This window comes from Plectropomus leopardus, chromosome 24 (genome assembly GCF_026936395.1).
Source record: "Plectropomus leopardus strain MGB_pleo_1.0 chromosome 24, ASM2693639v1, whole genome shotgun sequence".
Taxonomy (NCBI): Eukaryota; Metazoa; Chordata; class Actinopteri; order Perciformes; family Serranidae; genus Plectropomus; species Plectropomus leopardus.
Window position 1 is genome coordinate 10,810,102 of NC_142199.1, and position 15,429 is coordinate 10,825,530.

The window sequence follows — 15,429 nt, forward strand, 5'->3', positions numbered from 1 at the left end:
AATCAGGTGTGTTCGCATTTAGAGATTTTCAAGATCAATACTGTCCTTGACGCGGGAGCTTTGCCCACTGTGTGTAGGTGTGAGTGGGCGTACGCAGAAGGACCTCCGAGTCAGAGCTTTGGCCCGAGTGTGTGTGTCTATGCGCACGTATTTGCCCGTCTGAGTGTGTGTTTGCCGTCTTCTATCTGCGGGGGCAAACTGTTTCCTACTGTGATCTCTTCATTCTGTGTTTGAGAGGAGCCAACAGTGGTGTTCTGTAGATATTGCGGTTGTTTTTCTGCCTGACGCCCCCTCAGTTGATCCCAAGGTCCACTTTACAGACAGCAACTGCAACGAATGTAGAGTTAAAACCCATTAATGAGCAGAACACACACACACACGGGCATCTGCTTTGGTGCCTTTGAAATGCATGTTGTGCCTCAAAGTGTATGTGGATATCTCGTATCCGTCTTAACTGGTGATATTCTGTGTTAAAAGTGCGTTTTCTTTCACTTGCGATTGTTTTGTATCCAAATTAATCTGATGATCCACTTTGCAGTTGATGGATTTGTCTGTTCTTCAAAATAAAGCCACCTGTTTCCACATAAACTTTCTAAATGTCCAAAATGAGCATGCTGTCCACACTCAAAACACAATCTACCAGCTAAATTGTTGTCTTGTGTAAGACAACTAGGTAAAAAAAATGACAAAAATGTTTTAACCCTTTGCCCACGTCAGTGTATCAACCTCAAACTTCTTCTCAAATCAAGTTAAAGTCTTGTTGAATTTATATTTTTGTGCTGCATGTATGCGAGTGTGAGCCTAGTGTGCACTTGTGTGTTTTGTTTGCAAGTGTGTGGGCGTTCAGGGACTTTTAGAGAAGTATGCCGGCAGCAGCGTTTTTACAAATGCCTCCTCTGCATTCAGATCAATATGTTGGGCCTTGGGGGATGAGCTTGACCTATGTGAGCAGTTTTTCATAATCACTTACGTCTTGAAAATACCATTTTTTTCTCCATAGTGGAGCTGCCTTGGCTGGATTATATTTGGCTTTTTTTTAACATGATATATTTGGATGAAAATAAGATCTTTTTCAATTAAATATTGAAAAGAACACAAAAAGGCTGGGACATGGGTGTATTATGAGCCAAAGGGCCCCTGGGCACAGATATGCAAAAGCCCCCCACCTCTCCAACATATGAGCAAGAAACACAGACCTTGTGATGATTTTGCATGATGATGATTTTCCTTTTTGTTGTTGTTTTGTATATATTTGTAGTCATTATGCACCTTTTTGTGATTTGGTGTCTCTTTGTACTCACTTTTTGGGTGTTTTTGGTCATTTTGTGTCTCTTTGTTGTCATTTTGTGTCTCTTTGTATTCATTTTGTTTCTTTATTTTGCTATATTTTGTTTCTTTGTTGTAACTTTGTATCTTCTTGTGGTTGTTTTGCCATTTTTTGTCTCTTTGTGGTTGTTTTTCCCCCCTTTCTAGTGTTTTTTTGTGTCTCTTTACAGCCATTTTATGTTTCTTTGATGTCGTTTTCTGTCTTTTATGGCCATTTTGTGTCTCTTTTCAAATTTTCTTTTGTCTTTTTTGTCCTTATAGGACAGGTGAAGTGCGAAAGGGGGAGTGAGAAGGGATGACATGCAGTACATGGCCACAAGCTGGAGTTGAACCCACGGCTGCTGCGGCAACACAGCCTCTGTACACGGGGCACCAGGTGAGCTAATGGGCAAACCCTGTTTTGCCCTTTAAAAAAAAAGGTATCTCTTTGCAGTTCCTTCGCATCATTTTGTGGTCATTTCAGTTCTCTTCCTGGTCAGTACTTGTCTCCTCAAGTGATATTTTGCAGATGAAGGCCAGGGGGGATACAGTATACAGTATTCAAAGAAAAACAGATACATTTCTTGGTTCTCTTTAAGACCTTTCTGGTTGCTCTGTCTGAGAGTTTAGTAAATATTAACTCGCACTGTGCCACCACTGTGTCAAATGTCACATGATGAATTTTGTTGTGACACAAGTTACTAACACATGTCAGCAGTTAGCATCACCCATCTGACCCCATATTGTCTGTCTTTGCATCAACATGATGGATGTTGAATTGAGCCCGTGCATGCCTTTGCTTCAAACAACTCTTTATGAAATATTATAGTTCACATCAAACCACTGCCGACTAATAACGTCTTCATCCCTGACACCGCCACTGGCCTGTGTCCTGACTAACTGTGATGCCTTCATTCCCAGTAGCATTCCACTGAAGCAGCCCTTGGCCCTGACAGAGCAGTCTGTGATGGCTATGTTCATTGTTCATGTGCTCAATAGGCAGCACATGGCGTGGGCAGCAGTCAGTGGGGCTAAATTTGTGCCTCTCTGCTCATTCCGGGGATATTTGTGACTTGCTCCTTGTTGACTCGTTGCGCTTCTTGCTGACAACGGGTCTCTGTGTGTCACAGACGGCTAAATCCAGCCAGCTGCGTGCAATTAGGCTGCAAAATGCTGGGGATGTGCATGCTCCGCTGCGAAGCATCAAGTGGTGATGATGTGCTGATTTAAAGTCTTTGATCATCTAAAAAATTGAATTAAATATATCTTCTGTCATTTTTTCCCAACAGACATGTTTTGACAAATTTGAAATCGTAATAAACTCAAGTCAATACATCACAATACTAATGAAAATATGTATTAAGACATATCCCCGTTGTCATAACACAAATCTATATGTAATAAAAGAAAATTAAAATAACAATGATGATTATTAATTGATGAAAACATATTTAAGCCAAATTAATGAAATCACTTATGTGTTAGTGCCACTAGAATAAAATAATAATAAAAATATCAAAAACTTTCAGTATTTATCTAGGAAATTGTGTCATAAGATAAGGTTTTGCGTCCTTTTATTTATGGTTTGCATCTATTTTTCGTGTTGTTATGCGTCTTTTGTGGTTTTGTGTCTCTTAGTTGGCAGTTTGTTTCCTTGTAGTCACATTATGCCTCTTTGAGGTCATTTTGTCTTTTTTGGGTAGTTTTGTGTCTCTCAATTGATGATTTGTGTCTTTGTTGTCAGCTTTGTAGTGATTTTTTTTTCTTCTTTTTTTGACATTTAGTGTCTTTTTTGACATATCCTTTGTCAAAACATATATCTAGATGTATATTCAGGAAAAAATATGAAGTCAAATTAATAAAATCACTCTCATGAAAATACCACAAGACTAAAATAATTTAAAAATATATACACAAACATTTCCAAATTTATCTTGGATTTGTGTCCATAAATATAAAAGTGTAATAACTTATAGGAATTAATAGTGCGTCTCACAGACTAAAATGCAATATTTTTTGTCAAATGTCGTTAATGATTTCATCCTGTCTGTGGCAGGCTATTTTGACAGACAGACAGGCACTGGTTCATAAATCAGTGGCCACATCTTTTCCCCCAGGGAGATTCACTGTTGTTTCCTAGGTAACAAGCACCCCCTCCTCTCCCTTTACCCTTGGTTCCTCTGGACTGTACCACTTTACTGTAGGGTGGGAATTGTTTATCGAAAAGTACATTTCCGTGTTTAAATTGAACGCTGTGTGTTAACACGTTATAATATCATGCTTTGTGTCTTAGTTTCAGCTTATGATTTCTCAAATACTTGAGAATAAATGCGTTATTAATGTTTAGTACGTTGCACGAACCCCCTAGCGAAGCACATTCAACATTTCCTCGAACTGTCAAAATCGCTTGTTGCTTCCTATCCTAGCCTTAAAAGTAGTTAGCGAGCTAGCGTGTAGCGAGTGATAGCCCACTCCTGCCTTTCACTGAAATACATTTCGAAAGCGAAAAAAAGTTTGCCGCAGAAGAAAATAGTGTGAAGTCTCCGTCGAAGACTATTTTTTGCCGTCCTGTTCCGATCCGTGGGTCTCGTTACAACCGAAATAGCGCTCACGAGTAGCGGTGGCGGAGGCTGAAGTGCCGCTGGATGTGACAGGTTCGTCATCAGGTAAGCTGCAGGTAGTTAGCTTAGCAGCTAGCACCATTTGCCTATGGCATTTCTGTACACACTTGTAACGGCGGTTTGGTAAAAATAGCGGCTCTTTGGGCACGAGAGGTGGCTAAAAATGGTCCTAGTGATGTCATTACAGTATTATAATCATTATGCGCACATGTCTGGATCGCCATGCTAGCTCAAAATCACTGCTCATAGCTAATGAAAACAAGTGAAAGCAGCTCCATAAGGAGACAGATCAAATCAGCATGCGGAGTGGTGCCTGCGTGTCTCTCCTGCACGGTTAATGCTTTTTGGGGCATGCTGTTTGTTATTAGTGAGGTAACAAATGACCATAATGCAATCACTCGGGGAAAGGTTGATAATAACTCATTTATGATTGATTCCATGAATGATAATTTTAATGCTTATTATAAAACCTAATATATAGAAAAGGTAAAAGGTACAGCACAGGCCAAAAAAAAAAACATAAAACATAAATTAACATCTAAAAGATGTCAGTAGCAAAAAATATGTCAACAAATGAGCAGATGAGATAGTGAAGTAACGAATGACTATAATGCAACCACTTTGACACAGGTTGATAACTCATTTATGATTGATTCCATGTATGATATTAATTATTTATTAACTTTTTTATATACATATACAAACCGTCAGGTGAAAAAGTACAGCACAGGTTAAAAAAAAAAAAACAAAACAATATATGTGATAGATTTGAGTTTAAATGCGAATACAAATGGTAAAAATGATATTGACAAATTAGCAGATAAATTAGAGAAGTAACAAATGACCATAATGCAGCCACTCAGGGACAGGTTGATAATAACTAATTTATGATTGAATCCATGTATGGTGTATGTGTATTCATTTTTAATCTATTTATCTTATCAACAAATTGAACATATGGAAACATCAGGTAAAAGGTACAGAACAGGTTAAAAAAACTATATCTGTAAGATGTGACTGTAAATGCAGAATACAGGTGGTAAAAATGATATCGCCAGATAAGCAGACAAGATAGTGAAGTAACAAATGACTATAATGCAGCCACTCGGGGACAGATTGATGATGATTGATTCCATGTATGATATTTTAAAAGAATGGAACATATACAAAATATCAGGTAAAAGGTTTGTCATAGGTGAAAAAAACCCAATATATCTGAAAGATGTAAGTAATTATGCGGAATCCAAAAAGTAAATACATAAAGAGAAATCAAACAAAACAAATCATAAAACGAAAGACAGACAGGGGTACAAACATACAAATATAATGGTCGTCAGAGGATTCAGGGAAGAAAGGAGCGTCATTTTCCAAAAGCTTGACACTTGTCTGGATTATCATAACAACAGATGATATCCCCGGGGTTAAAGAAGAAGATTGAGTTGGAGGTTTTAAAGAAGTGAGATTCCAGATCTGTCCAATTTTTTTGGACATTTCACATCAAAATGTGTAATAGTTTCTGTGTTATGTTTGCACAGGAGCAGGACATGTCACTGTCTGTGATTTCATGTATGATAGACACTCATTATTCAGCAGTGTCTTAGTCTAAGGTGCACCCGCATTTCTGAGTACAATGAACTTACTATTGTATGCTAAGACACAATAAATGTAATGGGACCTCGATTAATGGATTGTTAGATTTAATTGCTGTGTACAAGAAGAAATAAAATGGATCTAATGAGATGTAAGTGGAGGCACATTTTAATCTACTGCAGGATGGCTGAGCATGAGCTTTAACACCTGGGTGAGGTTAATAAGTTGTGATCAGGCTGGCTGTTCGGTCAGTAATTGGTCCATCTGAAAATGCAAATGGACATCTTGGAAGAGAATTGCACAAATGAAAGCATGGTGCAGACAGGCAACAAGCGTTATTAGCTATCAGTATCAGTATAACAATATAACTTTGGCTTGTTATATTGTGTTCATTTGGGCCATTACAGAAAATACACTTGACACATAGGTATCCAGAGCAACTGTGATTGTTTGTGAATGAAATTTGGATAATCAACAGTATAGATAATTGGCAAATAAAGTTTTATAGGGTCAAATTAGCATCAGGTAAACTTGCAGTAAATAGTTAATATGTAATTGATTAATCATGGGGTTAAAAATGGGTTAAAAATTGATTTTATATCAGTATCATGACATGAGACTAGATATTGTCTTATAATTCAGATATTGCAATATAGTAAGTGTTGTCTTTTCCTGTTTTTAAAGCCTGCATCACAATAAAGTGATGTCACTTTCTTAATTTAGGAATATTAAGGCATATATGGTGTGTGACCTTTTTTTAAAAAAAAAAAAATGTTTTAAATGAGGCTCAAAGTAAAGAGGTTTTGATAAAATATCATCATTCTAAGCTCTGATTTGGTAATTCATTTATATATTTTTTATGATGGGAGCATTACTCGCACATGATGTGTTCATGGGTCATACGAAATTTGAAAATCCAATGATATCTTGCGTTTCTTACAGTTTCAGGCTATGATTAATGGTGTAATTCTGTCGATTTTTAAAAATAGGCATGTTGCCTACTAAAATTGGTGGTAAAATAAGTACAAAATCCAACCATTTAAATTTGTATGCCACTACCCTAAGACAGAATAACACACGCATTTCCTTCCTGAGTGTTTAATAAATTATTTGACATGCCTCCCACTTTTTGTACCACTCCCTCCCCCCTCATATAATAACAAACAGTCCCTGACCAGACCTTCCCAGCTATTCTATTTTTTTTCTTTATCCATTTAGTCATTATATCCAAATTTCTGATGATAATTTATCAAAAATCACATTATGTAAATATTTTGTGAAAGCACCAACAGTCAATCCTAAAAATCTTTCTCAATATCAATGTATTCGGTAAAAAATATTGTGATATTTGTCTTTTTCCATATCAAGCCGGCCCTATCTTAAGCCTGTTGTAGAGCATCCGGTACTTCTTGTTTGATCTCAAGGAAACTTTTATAGTTTCCTTGTTTGATCTTTTTTACACAGTCTCATTGCACAGCCTTGAATTTGCTCCAAAATATACTGGTTGACCACTTGCCTACGCATTCATTGGACGCTTGTTTATTGTCCATCATCGTGTGGACTTGTGTGACAGACTTACCAGAATGGGCGTCAGGCGGAAGGAAGCACAACTCTCTGCCGCTTGATATTTGATTACGGCTAATAATAGAAAAAGACAGCTGCCTTTTCATTGATCTGTCTTTGGTGCCCTATTTCTGAGCCCTGTTTTTTTTCTCTCTCTGTCGTGTTTAACTATCCAGCAGCACCACGGCACAGAGTACAATATTCTGTAATAGGGAGCATTTTCAAACCCATCAATCTTCATTTGCCGTAATTAGCCATTGTTTCAGAATACTCCTTTTGAAAATGAAGCCGCTTTGGGCCGCAGAATCCTGAATCTGGTTGTGTGCAAGCGAGCCAAGCCGTTTGGGGTCAAACAGGACAGGGATAATAAGAGGGGAGGGGACACGATGCGGGAAGGAAGTGGCTCGGCTTGTTTGTCTACCAGGCTTTTGTTTGTTTTCCTGTCGAACAAATCTATTTAGAAGGTAGGCTATCTGAGGTCTGCTGGTGGAAATTGTCTACAAGCAGGCAGCCTTGTTATACATTTATTGACAGTCAGTCAGTAATGTGGTTATTGAGAAGTCGGTTGCAGCCAAATGAGAAATTGATAAGCTTCATTCATCAGAAATAATGAAGCAGACTGGCCCATCCAACTGCGATTGTTCTGGATGAATGATGTTGAGTTGTTAAATTTTCTGGACATTACAGTCAAGTTTTATTCTGCAGTATTGTTGCCGCCCAGTAGCATCCCTGCTCTTTTAACCCTTTCTAACCTGGATGGACATCCATTTTTTTGTGCTGCTTTCAGATGCCTTTCACAAGTATTAGGAAAAGTTAATATATAAAATAAATATTAGTAAACCTTTGAACCCTGAGCAACTTGGCAAGAGATGTCCCGCAAATTGCAAAATATAAATAGATTTAGGAAATTATTTTTTAAAAAGCAAGGGAAAATATTTAGGGAACTGTATATTTATAATTATCATATTTATATATTTAAAGTTATTTTACAAAATTAATGTAATATTTAAACTTTTTTTCGTTTACCTTTCAGGTTGTTTTTTTTCCCGTTGTTTCTTTGGAGGTTTTGTGGTAGGGTTGCAGATTGTAAGTAATTACCTTAACCAATTATTGGTAAAATAGATAATTGATCAATTAATTAATTGTTTCAGAATTTTTTAGAATTTATTTATTTTTTAAAAATCTTTTCACTTTTTAAAAAAACGTTTTTCTGTAAAGTTTTTTTCATTTTTTGGCGATTTTAAGTTTTTTAAAACTTATTCCAAACCATACTAAATGGGTTTTTTTCTTAATCAAAGCTCACAGCAACCTATTACATATATTTTGACATAATTGTATAGCCTTTAGATTGATTGATTAAATTTCACGTTTGATTAAATTCTTGAGGACCACTTAATCGATCGTCAGTTACCAAACACCAAACATTGTCAGTGTTTGTTTGGTTTTTTTTTTGCTAATTTTCATGTAATTTTCTTTTACTTTTTACTTATTTCTTGCTTATTTCTTGGTGATTTATTCTTAAGTGGCTCATTGCTTTCTTCACGTTTTTGAAAGAAATCAAGCCAATTTACCCAGGTTTCAAAGGGTTAATCTGCTGCGTATGATAGTGACACTACATTCACGGAAGGTGTAAGCTGACACTTTTGCTTTCGACAAAGCCTGACATCCCCCGCCTTCCCGTCCATATAATGGCTGGTCCGTGCTGTTTTATTACAGGTGCTCTGATGCCTGAGGTGACGTCAGTATTCAGTGTCATGTGCTGAGGTAGACAATTTCTCATGCTAGAGAGATTAATCCCCCCAACCCCCATCTCCCCTGACAAATCTATTTCCTGTAGAGCATCAGATTATATATAGCTATTAAAGCACAATCAGCCAGTAAAAAGGTTTGTTTATCATGGAACTGTAAAGCATGTTTAACCTCATTGATGTCAACGAAACGCCCAGGCTGCCGCGTCATTCACAGCCTTTGTATGAGGCAGAGGGAGACAGACAGAGACACAGCGAGACAGACGGTACAGCTGTTCTATTGAATCTGGATCGAAAAGTCATGAAGCTGGATCTCTGACTCATCAGTTCTGTGACGCTCCGGTTTCACGGCTCATATGATGCCAAGCGGCATGTCATCGGCTGGGTGGGGGGGAGGGTGGGGGGAGGAGACAGAGCAAGACTTCCAATCCCACCTACAACCAGTCTTTTTCCAAATTCTGATGCAATAACAATAACAGAAATGTTCACCACTGTGCAATTTTCCAGTCCGGTGAATTTTAAATTGAAAAATAGGAAAGATTGCTTTTTGAAAAACGCGCAGGTGAGGAATGGAAGAGAGTAAGAGAAGGGGGGGAGAGGAGTGTCTGGATGGTGGATGAGTTTAGAGGACGGATGCTGAGGGGAGGTAGAGGAGAGTCAGGAGGGGGAGGAGGTGTGGTGCTCTTGTATCCTGGGGGGATGGTGTTAAATGTGATGATAGACAAGGACAAGGCTGATCTTCATTATGCGACTGCAGCAAATCTTTGATTATCGCTTACTTGCATTGCCCTGTATGAGTTTATATTTTGAGCTTCTATTGGAACAGTGGTTCCCAACTGGTCCAGTCACTGGGCCAAGATTTCTCCTGAGTCATTAGTTCAAGGTCCGGACTAAAGAGAAATGACCACATATTTAATTTAATTTGACAAAAAGTAATAATCTGGGTTTAAAACAGAATGAAATAAAACATATTGCAAGAATTAAGTGTAAATAGTTAAACCCAGGTTAAAACAAATTAGCATTTTTGTCTTTTAATTATTTGGTGATTTTTTGTTTTAATTGGATAAATATTTTTGGTGTTTTTTTTTTCTTAGAAAACCTTTTGCCATTTTTTTCTTTGAAAAAAAATGTGCTAATTTAAAAGGAAAAAAGGCAGTTTTATTTTTACCTAAACTTTTTTTATCATTTAAAACAAAATTAAATAAAACATATTGCAAGTGCAACAAAGTCCATTTTGTTGAAACCAGGAGTGTTTCTAGGGTTTGATGGCATTTGGGCTTAGCCCTGACTTCTAAATGAAAAAAGGAAAACATGTCTTCCAAAGCTCCAAGCCTGCCAAAATAAAGATCCAAAAAAATGACACCGTTTATCCAACCATAAACTGTAAAATAGAAAATATCTTTTTATTTTCAAATTTCTGTCATTTCAACATGTCATGTGGGATGAAAAATAAATGCATTTTTCCAAAGTCACTCAGGAAGGCTCAAAAAAACCAAACTTTTAGCTCTGGGGAGGGTAAAAAATAAGACAGCCACCACAGTAACTAACGAATGGTTCCTTAGGCTTATTATTTTTTTCTTTTTGGTTGAAAAACAAACAAACAAACAAATAGAACAACAACATAATGCCAAGAACAGGGCTGTGAAATAGTTTCTGTTCTCAAAACAACAACAACAAAAAAAACATTCTACAGCAGGAAATCGCACCTCAAAATAACAGCTCCGTGCTTTAAATTCACTGCAGTTCAAAATAAAGTGTGTTTTTCACAAACTTGACATGGTTGTGAGTCCGTACAGAATAGACCTACGACCAACTTTTGGACAGCAACCCACCAGTTGGCAAACACTGTATTAGAAAACAGGTGATTTGATCACCAGGAGAATGGCAGAAAAGGAATAAATAATGCGAGTTGAGCCGGGCATGAAATTGGGGAAATACCTCCCAAGATCAGCATTCAGAGGTTGTTACTGTAAGCACAGTTTTCAGCCTATCACTTGCAATCGAGAGGCTCAGAGAGCTGTGATTCAGAGGAGCTTGCATTTTATTGGCTGGAGCTGTTCAGGGGCAGGGCCTTGCCACAGGCTGGTGGGCAGGAAGGGGCTGGCTTTAGGGGTGTAAGGCGGAGGGAGGGGGGGGGTTGGCTGGAAGTGTTTCAGCCAGATAGTTGGAGTAGACACTCTTCTGCTTCCTGCCTGCCTGCCTGCCTCGCTCGCTTGCTCCGTCGCTGAGAGAGAGAGAGAGAGAGAGAGAGACATCGAGAGAAAATCCCTGTCTAGGCATGGACCTCCGGCTGCAGCACTCGGCAGCTCGCGAGGAATGACAACAGTTCACATGGTCATTAACTCCAGTCGCTGAGGCTGAAGGGAAAGCTGTACTGTAGCTCAGTGTCACAGAAGCACCGGGTGAAGCGTATGTTCGGGACAGACAGCAGAGCTTCGGGACCCAGTGAAACGAGGTGGGAAAGAACCGTCATATTGGCTTTTTGTTGCAAAGATTTTTTTCAGGAGTTTTGCTGCAGTGTGCTGCATACCAGTCTGGGTGGGGAGGGAGGAGAGGTTTTATCTGTGCAAGAGTGTGAGGCTGAAAACGAGGGAAGAAAATATAGTGTGTGTGGGATAAATGCACAGGGAGCTTGCAGCCACGCACCCTTATTGCAGTTTCCAGCACTGTAATGGACTTTCTGTTTCGGCTCCTGAGGGAGAGGCATTATCACAGCAGTTGACTTGCCCCTTCCTCAGTGCAAATGTCAGGAGCTTTTTGCCACATGGGCTACATATTTTTCACTCTCTGGAGAAAAGCTTGTCCTGTTGTGTGGCCCTGCGCTCACAAAGTTTTTCCTCGTAACTCTTGGTGTTCAAATTTTCCAAATAACAAGGGCAAAGATTGTTTGGTCAGGACAGGCTCTCATGTTGTGACACTCTGCATTTATGTGGACACAAATAGCCTGTATGTGCTGGAACTCTAATCACATAATAATTAACCTTTTGAGTTAGATGAGGCACGGTTGACGTGTCCCTAGCTTTCCACTGCCTGTCTAGATTTGTGCTAGACGCTAGCAGCCAAAGCTGTGGACATCACTGGCCGCATGGAAAAGGCCAGGGTGGTGTCATACATCTGGCTGTGGATCAAGGGGAAGTGGGTGTTTTCTAAAATGGAACATCAGTTCAGCCCTTCCTGTTGAGAAAAGAATGGGATAAGTCTCAGACAAGTCCTTTTACTGTGAGACCCTGTCAGCCAGAAATCCCCTTTCTGTGAATTGACTCTCATGCAAATTGCACCTCGAGATGGTATTAAAAGGATTTAGTGGTCGGTAGCTTTTTCAGACATCTTCTGCATGAAAGAGGGGAGTGTGATTGCTCTGTGACACAAGGGTGAGTTTGCTGAATCATTGAGGTCTTGTGTTTTCAAGTGCTGTAATTTGAAGGCTTAAGATTTCAATTCATTGGATGTGTTTTACTTAATATTTCAAAATACAATAGCTTTAAAGGGATAGGTCGGATTTTTTTGAAGTGGGGTTGTATGAGTTACTACACTATTGTCAGTGTATTACATACAGTAGATGTCATTTGGCACGCTGGAGGCAGGCTGGAGTCTGACACGGAAGCTAAGTAGTTTACTGCTTTGAATGATGACCAGCAACAAAATGTATTTAAAAAAAATACCACCTAAAAAAAATCAGTAACAGTGTCAGTGTATGCTAAATTGAGAGTATTTGCAATGCTTTACCTGTCAGTCTGAGGGTCCATTTTGACGGGAAAGCCACCAACAGATTCAGTTTTGTTAAATCCACCAGACCTCATTGAGAAAAACAGCACCTTTAGCTCACTGAACACAGGAACTGCTGGTTTACATCTGCTTTTATCAGCAGTTAATTTGTGTCATTGTGTAACTTTGGTGAGTCCAAACTAGCCCTTTTAAACGGCAAAGTCAGACAATAACACAAATAAAATAACGGATCAAAGTAGCGTTAGGACGGCAGCTGTATTCAGTGATGTTTAATCAATGTTTTTCTCAATGGGGTCTTGCTTTGAAGAAAGTAATATAACAGCTTATAACAGCAGAGAAAATACTGTCATTATAGCTTACACCTATAGTGATACTGATTTTTTTTGTAGGTGGGACTTTTTATAGGTGGAGACACTGTGTTTTAATCCTGGCCTCCATCCACAGCAGTATAATGCTTAGCTTCCATGTCAGACTCCAGCCTGCTTCTCCAAATTGGGGGTGTCCTGACTGGTATCCACTGTTTGTGGTATACTCACTCTGGATAAATACCCCATACAACCCCACTTCAAAAAAGTCTGAATTATCCCTTTAATCTAGCATGGTTTTTTCCATTCTTGAATTTAGGAGAGTGTCAGTGGACGTTACGAGAAACAGCTACAGTAGCGCTTGTATGCTTTTCACGTCAGCCTTTTAGATCAAGCAAGCGGGTTTCCTGTGCATCATCATGTTTATCTGAACAGCACAGTTCACCTCTGGCTGTCAACTATACTGTAATTAGCTGATGACTTGCTTGAGTCCTGTGGCGAAGCAGGGAGTAGACAAGAATACTTACACAGTAAACAAGTCCATTTATAGAGCACAGAGCATCTCAGATACACATTTTTTCCTTACAAAACCTGGATGGGAAAAGTACATCATGTGTGTTATGTTACGAGACAGACCTCTGATCAGGAGAGGAAAGTCCCCATATCATGAGCAGGGCCATTCGGGTCACAGTGGTTTAGCTAAAGGCTATTATGATATGGGGCACACCTATCTGCTGACTCTGTGAAATGCTTCTTGTGTTGCCTCCGAACAGTAGCTTAGTCCTAGTATAGCCTCTGCTGAGCTCACTCACCCGTCCTTATCGCTAATGGTACTTGATGATATTGGAGGAGCTGTAGCTTATGCCAAAGACAATTTCATAAGCGTGGTAGTATTAAATACGAATTAGACTGTAGGGTATAGCCCTGCTCTGATCCTCTCTGGAGGATGCAAAGGAACATTTTGCAAGCTGGTGATGTCACACTGAGAGCCAGGTTTGTTCGGGGCATTTTGATAAAACCTTTACTGTTAGGCTCACTCACTTTCCATTACTCACTGGAACATTTTCCTGTTTCACTTCAACAATGAGGCCCTCTCTGCGCAGCCTTGAAAAACATTGACCACTTGTTCCTCTTGGCCATGCAAATGACCATAGAAGTGTGGTTTGCCAGCATAAAATGGTAATAAATTGAAATGCAGCCCCTCAGGTATCCAGTTCATGTGCTCGTCTGTCACATTTGTGTTTTATTTCACTGGCAACACCTGGCTGATGCCACGGCAAACGTTGTCACAAGGCTTATGACCAATGGAAACCAGGTAGCTTATCGTCTCTGCTGAACAAATACAAGCAGCTAAGATAAACTGCAGCACACAGACACGGCGCACAGATACCAGACTAATGGGTTACATACGTGGTATTCAGAGGTCAAGCCAATGACTTTCACTCGAGACGCCCCGGTCCCGCTGACTCTCATTCAATTAAGCAGACTGACCAAGATAATGCCCCTGCCAGCTGGCCTTAGTAAGCGTCAGTAATCCATAAAGTCTAGTACGGTGGTGCTTTTCTTCACATCTCTGCCCCTGCTTTATCAGGTCAGCCTGTCTGTCTGTCGCTGTTTGCACTGAGGACACAGAGGGGACAAAGGCTTCTTGCAGGAACTCAGGGACTAAAGATAAACAGGATATACAGTGCTGAGCAAGATTTGGCTCTTTAGATTTTGTTAAAACTGTGGTCATGTGTAACTGCAAACAAAGGATGACACATAAGGATTAAAGATCTTATTTTGGCAAAGTGAGCATTTATAATAACATCTACACACCCAGAATGTCTGCTGGGGAAATTAAGTCTCATTACAATACCTTGAAATGCAATATATTTCTTTTCAGAGCCATATTGTACTTGATTCAAGTTCTGTTTGTGTCACGGTTTGGAAGGACTCAAAACTGCAGAAACAGAACCTGGGTCAGTCACGAAGGTGCTTATCTCTGAGGTCGATACGTTGGGCTCTGTATGGTCCCTTCCTACCTGCTGACCATCTGTCTTTCTCTGTATATCAGCGGCATTGTGCTTAAAACTTGACCTCTAAGCTCAGCATAAACTAAGCCAGGCTGCATGTACTGCAAGTGTAATGCACTAGCAGAAGCTAAGCTAGCCTAAGACAGAGGCGCACTGTCCAAAGACTAAATCAGAACTGCATGCATTGCCTCTTACCTCAGCCAGAATTTTCCAAAGCAGTCATTATTTCAAAGCGATTTTGTTCCACTGTGTGTTTGAGTTTCTCTTGGTGGGATATTGTTATCTGACAGAGGTAACAGTTTTCTCCCCGGGATGACAGTTTTGTCTACAGCAGGGGTTTGGTATGCTTCAGGAGAGGAAGCTCGTCTCTGCTCCTGCTGTCGGCTAGCATTAGCTAACGTGCTACAGCAGCCTTATTTCACTTTTGCACATACATACATCTCTTTTACGCAAATTTAGTGAAGCACATGCAGCACACTCCAAATTATGCATGGTTGAGAGTTCAGGTTTTTAGTAAATATTATTATTATTATTATTATTAGTAGTAGTATTTGAG

The 15,429-nt window shown here is 39.4% G+C and overlaps 1 protein-coding gene and 1 long non-coding RNA gene across 13 annotated transcripts in view; both read left to right on the forward strand.

The window, feature by feature from the left end:
* LOC148185494 (uncharacterized) overlaps positions 1 to 1,702 on the forward strand; it is a 31,686-nt gene extending 29,984 nt beyond the window's left edge. Inside the window, exon 5 of the long non-coding RNA XR_015775830.1 lies at positions 1,588 to 1,702. This is a non-coding gene — a long non-coding RNA (uncharacterized LOC148185494). The remainder of the gene's footprint in view (positions 1 to 1,587) is intronic.
* A 1,834-nt stretch (positions 1,703 to 3,536) lies between these two features.
* The window catches only part of LOC121962726 (muscleblind-like protein 2a), an 80,575-nt gene continuing 68,682 nt past the window's right edge, over positions 3,537 to 15,429 (forward strand). For 3 of the 12 annotated variants that reach the window (XM_042512987.2, XM_088074841.1, XM_088074835.1), the window contains exon 1: positions 10,996 to 11,282. The gene's annotated coding sequence lies outside the window, so the exon portion shown is untranslated. Of the gene's footprint in view, positions 3,972 to 10,994; positions 11,283 to 12,039; positions 12,199 to 15,429 lie in introns of those variants that run through there. The other 9 variants (XM_088074839.1, XM_088074836.1, XM_088074837.1 and 6 more) reach the window with 7 other exon arrangements.